This window comes from Oncorhynchus tshawytscha, linkage group LG30, assembly GCF_018296145.1.
Source record: "Oncorhynchus tshawytscha isolate Ot180627B linkage group LG30, Otsh_v2.0, whole genome shotgun sequence".
NCBI classification, from domain to species: domain Eukaryota; kingdom Metazoa; phylum Chordata; class Actinopteri; order Salmoniformes; family Salmonidae; genus Oncorhynchus; species Oncorhynchus tshawytscha.
In genome coordinates this window covers 26,886,353-26,892,697 of record NC_056458.1, presented here as the reverse complement: position 1 = coordinate 26,892,697, position 6,345 = coordinate 26,886,353, and the positions used below count along the sequence as shown (strand labels likewise).

The window sequence follows — 6,345 nt, the reverse complement described above, 5'->3', positions numbered from 1 at the left end:
GTTGTCTCTGATTGGGAACCATATTTAGGCAGCCATATTCTTTGAGTTTGTCGTGGGTGATTGTCCTTAGTCCTGTCCATGTGTTAGGGTACACAAGTATAGGCTGTTTCGGTTTTCGTTACGTTTTTGTAGTGTTTGTTATTTGATTCGTGTTTTACGTTCGTTATTAAATATGGATCGCAATCTACACGCTGCAGTTTGGTCCGACTCTCCTTCACACCTAGAAAACCGTAACAAAGATAGCGAATCATTGCACCGTACTGCACATATTAAGAGACTAGATACAAATAGCTAATCCTGGCGATCAATGTTCTAGCATGAATTAATTGAGGCAAGCAGATCAGAGATGTCAAGGTGATGCCCAAGAATATGCTACAGTTTGTGTATAGTGTAAATAACAACTACCAATAGACCGTCTAAATTATAAACATTTAGTCAATCAAATAATTACTCTATAAAACGAGGATAAGTTACACTATTTAACTAATACGATGAAAGAATTGACACTCAAACAATTACAGCGTACATGAAATACATTATACATGGTAGAATAACAGAGTATACGACTACCTTTCAATTGACTCCATTCCAGCCATTATTATGAGCCGCCCTCCCCTGACAGCCTCCACTGGTATAGCGTAGGAAGAAAGTGAGAAAGAAAGGATGAAAGGAGGAGAGTGGAAGATGACAGAGAGAGAGAGAAACAGCAGTGCAAATGTACTTAGACTTTATTTGAACAACTCTTCTCTTCTCTTCCTATGGGGGAAGGATGGCCAGCCACACAGGAGCATGATATTTACAAAGGAGGAGAAGGAGGCCGTGCTGACCGAGATGCATGCTGGCCATTTCAGAGTGAAGCGCATGATTGCCAAAATCAACCTACACGTTTTTTTGACGGGGAATTGTCGAGGAGTTGGACAGCTGTGCAAGTGAAATAAACTTTTGTTTATCAATCACATTCTATTATATGTGAAATTATTATGATTTAAATTAATGTCATATCAGAGAGCAATTTGTCACTTTTTGCTTATAGGTCAGTACCCTGTTTAGCCTACCAGAAGTTTGAGAGGGTGAAGACTGTGGCGCTGGAGTTGAAGCCCATCAAAGTTGTTTCACCATGGCACATAAACGGTAAGTGTACCAATTCAAATTTTGCCCTGATAAGTTGTTTTGTAATGGTTTCTTTATTTGGCCACAGCAGAGTTCAATATTATTGAATGTGTGTGTGTGTGTGTGTGTCAGTATCCTTACAAATATGAACATCTGCATACTATATGACACAGATATGGGTAAGAATAAAGTATACACAGACAAGTTCTGGCCTGGTTTAGATCTTATCTGTTGGAAAGATAGCAGTTTGTCTCTGTGGATGGTTTGTCCTCTGAAAAAATCAACTGTACATTTCGGTGTTCCTCTAGGTTCTGTTTTAGGACCTCTATTGTTTTCACTATATATTTTACTTCTTGGTGATGTCATTCGGAAACAATGTTAACTTTCATTGCTATGTGGACGATACACTGCTGTACATTTCGATGAAACATGGTGAAGCCTCAAATTTGCCCTCCCTGGAAGCCTGTGTTTCAGACATGAGGAAGTGGATGGCGGCAAATGTTTTACTTTTAAACTTGGAGAAAACAGAAATGCTAGTTCTAGGTCCCAAGAAACAAAGAGATCTTCTGTTGGATCTGACAATTCATCTTGATGGTTGTACAGTTTCAAATAAAACTGTGAAGGACCTCTGCTTTACTCTGGACCCTGATCTCTCTTTTGACAAACATATTAAGACTGTTTCAAGGAAAGCTTTTTTCCATCTACGTAACATTACAAAAATCAGAAACTTTCTGTCCAAAAATTATGCAGAAAAATGAATCCATGCTTTTGTCACTTCTAGATTAGACTACTGCAATGCACTACTTTCCGGCTACCCGGATACATAAACTTCAGTTAGTGCTAAACACTGCTGCTAGAATCTTGACTAGAACCAAAACATTTGATCATATTACTCCAGTGCTAGCCTCTCTACTCTGGCTTCCCTTTAAGGCTACGGCTGATTTCAAGGTTTTACTGCTAACCTTCAAAGCTTCACATGGGCTTGCTCCTATCTATCTTTCAGATTTGGTCCTGCCGTACATACCTACACGTACGCTACGGTCACAATACGCAGGCCTCCTTATTGTCCCCAGAATTTCTAAGCAAACAGCTGGAGGCAGGGCTTTCTCCTATAGAGCTCAATTGTTATGGAATGGTCTGACTATCCATGTGAGAAGCAGACTCGGTCTCGAACTTTAAGTTTACTTTAACTTTAACTTTTCTATGATTGAATGTAGTCTGGCCCCGGGGTGTGAAGGTGAACAGGCACTGGAGCTATGCTCTGTCTGCCTGGCCGGTTCCCCTCTCCACTGGGATTCTCTGCCTCTAACCCTATTACGAGGCTGAGTCATTGGCTTACTGGTGCTCTTCCATGCCGTCCCTAGGAGGGGTGCGTCACTTGAGTGGGTTGAGTCTCTGACGTGATCTTCCTGTATTGGTTGGTGCCCCCCTCGGGGTCGTGCTGTGGGGGAGATCTTCATGGGCTAAGTTGGTGGGGGCTGTACTTTGTCAAAGTGGGTGGGGTTATATCCTGCCTGGTAGGCCCTGTCTCAGCCCCCAGTAATTATGCTGAAATAATTTGTGTCAAGGGGCTAGGGTCAGTCTGTTATATCTGGAGTATTTCTCCTGTCTTATCCGGTGTTCTGTGTAAATTTAAGTATGCTCCCTCTAATTCTCTCTCTGTTTCTCGTTCTCTTCTCTCAGAGGACCTGAGCCCTAGGACCAAGCCTCAGGACTACCTGGCCTGATGACTCCTTGCTGTCCCCAGTCCACCTGGTCATGCTGCTGCTCCAGTTTCAACTGTTTTGCCTGCAGCTATGGAACCCTGACCTGTTGACTGGACGTGCTACCTGTCCCAGGCCTGATGTGAGTGTTTGAACATCTTGGCCATGAACTGTTATATCTTCACCCGGTACAGCCAAAAGAGGACTGGCCACCCCTCAGAGCCTGGTTCCACTCTAGGTTTCTTCCTAGGTTCCTTTCTATGGAGTTTTTCCTAGCAACCGTGCTCCCACATCTGCATTGCTTGCTGTTTGGGGTTTTAGGCTGGGTTTCTGTATAGCACTTTGTGACATCGGCTGATGTAAAAAGGGCTTTATAAATACATTTGATTGAAATCTCTCTAACACTTTAAATGTTAGGAGTGGACCTCATCGAACCCTTCACGAAATCCACGAGTGGCAACAGCTGGTGTCTGATCATACCCATTAAGGTCAGTAAAGGAAGTGTACATGCTTAACTCTAAATTCCCTTCTGTAACCCATTAAAAAGGGTGCTTGGAACCAAAAATAGATTTTTGTTTTGTATGATAACCATCAAGTACGAGACAAGTACGAGACCATCAAGTACGAGACCAAGGCAATAGTGGACATCTTCAACACCCACGGTTCTCCTGAGGTCATTTTGAATGACCGAGGTCATGAATGCTGGAACAAGGCACGTATGTTATAGGTTACATTCTGTCACCAATGGTTTGTAATATTTATTTTTTACAATTTGTTTTTCCATGGTACACAATCAGATATATTTCAATATCTTAAAGTACATTGTCAATAGATATTGCTTTCCTACCCCTTCCTCCAGGTTTGGTGAATGACCAACCAGACCCTCAAGACTGCCATGGGCAAGTCTCTTGATTGGTATCAGGAAGGGTGGGAGAACAACCTGAAGGTAATTCTCTTTGCACACAACAGCAGCATCCAGGCTGAGTATGGACAGGAGCCGCAGCTGTTGACTGAGGTAAACAATGCAATTGTATCTACAATTATTGCATATACTGTAGTCTTTCAAAATTGGGATTGACTTAGTGTTGGTCTATTGCTATTTTTGCATAACGTACTTTCAGATCACTGAAACCCCACCTGATGTGGTGGAAGTTGTCGAACCAGATCAGAACGCCGTTGAGTACTACCTTCAGGCACAGACTGAGAAGGACGTGGAGGTTTTTGACCAGGTAAAAATGATTGTCCTCTGTTAATTTATTTTCTGTCCCTCCAAGAGATATGTAAGAAATGTATTTGTAATATGAAATATAATTGCATGTATTCCTGTCATCAATCAAGGTGAGACTGAACATGGACAATATGGACAGTAATATGGACTGAACATGGACAGTAACATGGACAGCAATATCATTATTTTTTAATTAATTTTTTAAAGAATGGTGCATGTCTCAAAATATAACAATGAGACCAATGTGTATTTTGCTAAACATAGTTCCTGTTTCCGAAATTAAGTTTCTCTATATGTTGGAGGAGTAAGCAAAACTCAATCTCTGCGTTTGTGTGTGTGTGTGCGTTGTAGTAGTCGTTGGCCATTAATTCTTTGAACATCTCAGTTTGGGCAGCAGCCACTGGAGAAACCTGTCAATCAAACACAACAGGAGAATAAATAGTAGTTTGCCATTAAACATTAGATCGCTGCTCTTTCTCTGCTACCTCATTCAATTTCTATCATTCTCTACCTCATTCTATAAATCTCTCAAATGCCCTTGTTATGTTCCCCTCTTCTATTACCTCACCTCTTCCTCAGACTCTTCTTTTCCTCTTTCTTGTCCTCCTTACTTTCTCCAACATTTTCCACCTGCTGCATCTTACTGGCCTTCTCTTTCTTCACTTGCTTTTTTCCCTTGGTCTTTTTCCTTTTGACCTTCCCTTCCTGAATATTTTGGACAAGGAGATAAAGTAATATAAGCTTATGGCTATTTTCTACTCTTGAGCTATGGTATCTAGAGGTATGATATACTGTAGAAGGAAATATGGCCAATATTCCCTTCCTGTTTCCTCTCACCTGTGGCGTCACTCCTGACATTTTCTGGAGCAGCTTCCTGCCGTTCTCACTCAGGTTGGTGATTGGGGCCAGGCGAGGGCTGCGGTGGTATGGTAAGTACTCCACAGCAGGCGAAGCAACAATGACAGAGACAGGGCTTAGAGGTGTCGGAGGCTTTGGGACATCCTTTTGGGAGGGACGGGCCACAGCAGAGGGCAGGGCTTGTAGGGCTTCAGCCGGGGTGCTGAGGTCACAAGAGGAGAGAGGCCAGACACAGGACCAGAGACTTTCCCTGGGCTCTGTAAGACCAGAAACAACAAACAAACTGTTAGGACAAAAAACAAAACCTGTTCAGCTTTGATATCAACAGTACAATCTCTTTCTTCAATCAGCTTGTTTCAGCTAATCTTTTGCCGCATAGTCTGCCCTAGCTGACGCTGTGCAGAGAATACTACGATTGGAAACGGTTGGTTAGACCCGTTCGCACTGCACAAGGTGATTTGGAGATTAGAATGTCTGGTAGGCTCTTACATTCTTTGGGGAGGTCCCAAATGGCACCCTGTAGTGTAGTACTTTTGACCTGTGCCCAATGGGCTCAGATCAAAATAAGTGCACAAGTCAAAGTAAGTGCGCTATATAGGGAATGGCGTGCCATTTGTCTGTGTGTGTGTGTGTTAGGATATGTTTTTTGCCAATCAATTGATGAAAATGTATCCCTCAGAAAACAAGATGTATCGTAGTGATGAGAGAATCAAAAGAGCTTTAAGGCGCCGCCCTTATGTGGTAAATACCTATTTAGTTATTTTGTGTTCTGTCTTTATCACATTTTAAATTGAGTGTTGTGTTGACAGTTGAATCCAGTGAGGGTGAACTCCCCTGATTCTGTGATGTGGCCAACCGGTAAGGTGCACAGAAGACCAAGGCCTGTAAGTCAAATCCGACCTGAAAACAATTACACATAAACATTACTTATGCTCCATGTACAAACTGCAGTTATCACAATAAAAGCAACTGCAGATATCCCTCCCCATCTAAACTCATTTGAAATTGAATGCTCTCTTGACAGTCTACTTCAGCGCAGACCCCTCAGATCCACAAAAGGCCTGTAAGTCACATTCAAATCAACCACATAACAGTAGCTACTTAAATGATTTATTGATAGCTACATCATTTATTTCCAAGGCCAAAATGAGCAAAATAGTTTTTACTGTTCACAGCCAATCACTGAGAACTGTGGGCAGGAACAGACATCTGGGGATGGACGGGACATGAATCCAGAGCCTCAGCCAGGTCAGACATCTCTGCTGTTCCCATAGAGATCAATCTGTTGATTCAATTGGCAATTTTGGTTGGCTTGGTTGAATTGACAATCCTTCATTGGAAATGCTAAAGAATCCTACAGTATGGAAGGTCTTTAGTCCCATCCCTAATGTTATGGGAGTTGCATTTATTGCATTTCAATCCACTTGCATTTTCAATTACCCATGA

The 6,345-nt window shown here is 42.2% G+C and overlaps 1 long non-coding RNA gene across 2 annotated transcripts; it reads left to right on the top strand.

Moving 5' to 3' along the window:
• The first annotated feature begins 4,596 nt into the window (after positions 1 to 4,596).
• LOC112228480 lies at positions 4,597 to 6,131 on the top strand. Of its 2 annotated transcripts, XR_002950050.2 has the most exons (4): positions 4,597 to 5,640; positions 5,709 to 5,783; positions 5,924 to 5,962; positions 6,075 to 6,131. It is a non-coding gene; the product is annotated as an uncharacterized LOC112228480 (long non-coding RNA). The 2 variants fall into 2 exon arrangements; XR_002950048.2 differs by having other exon boundaries at positions 4,598 to 5,783.
• Positions 6,132 to 6,345: the final 214 nt, after the last annotated feature.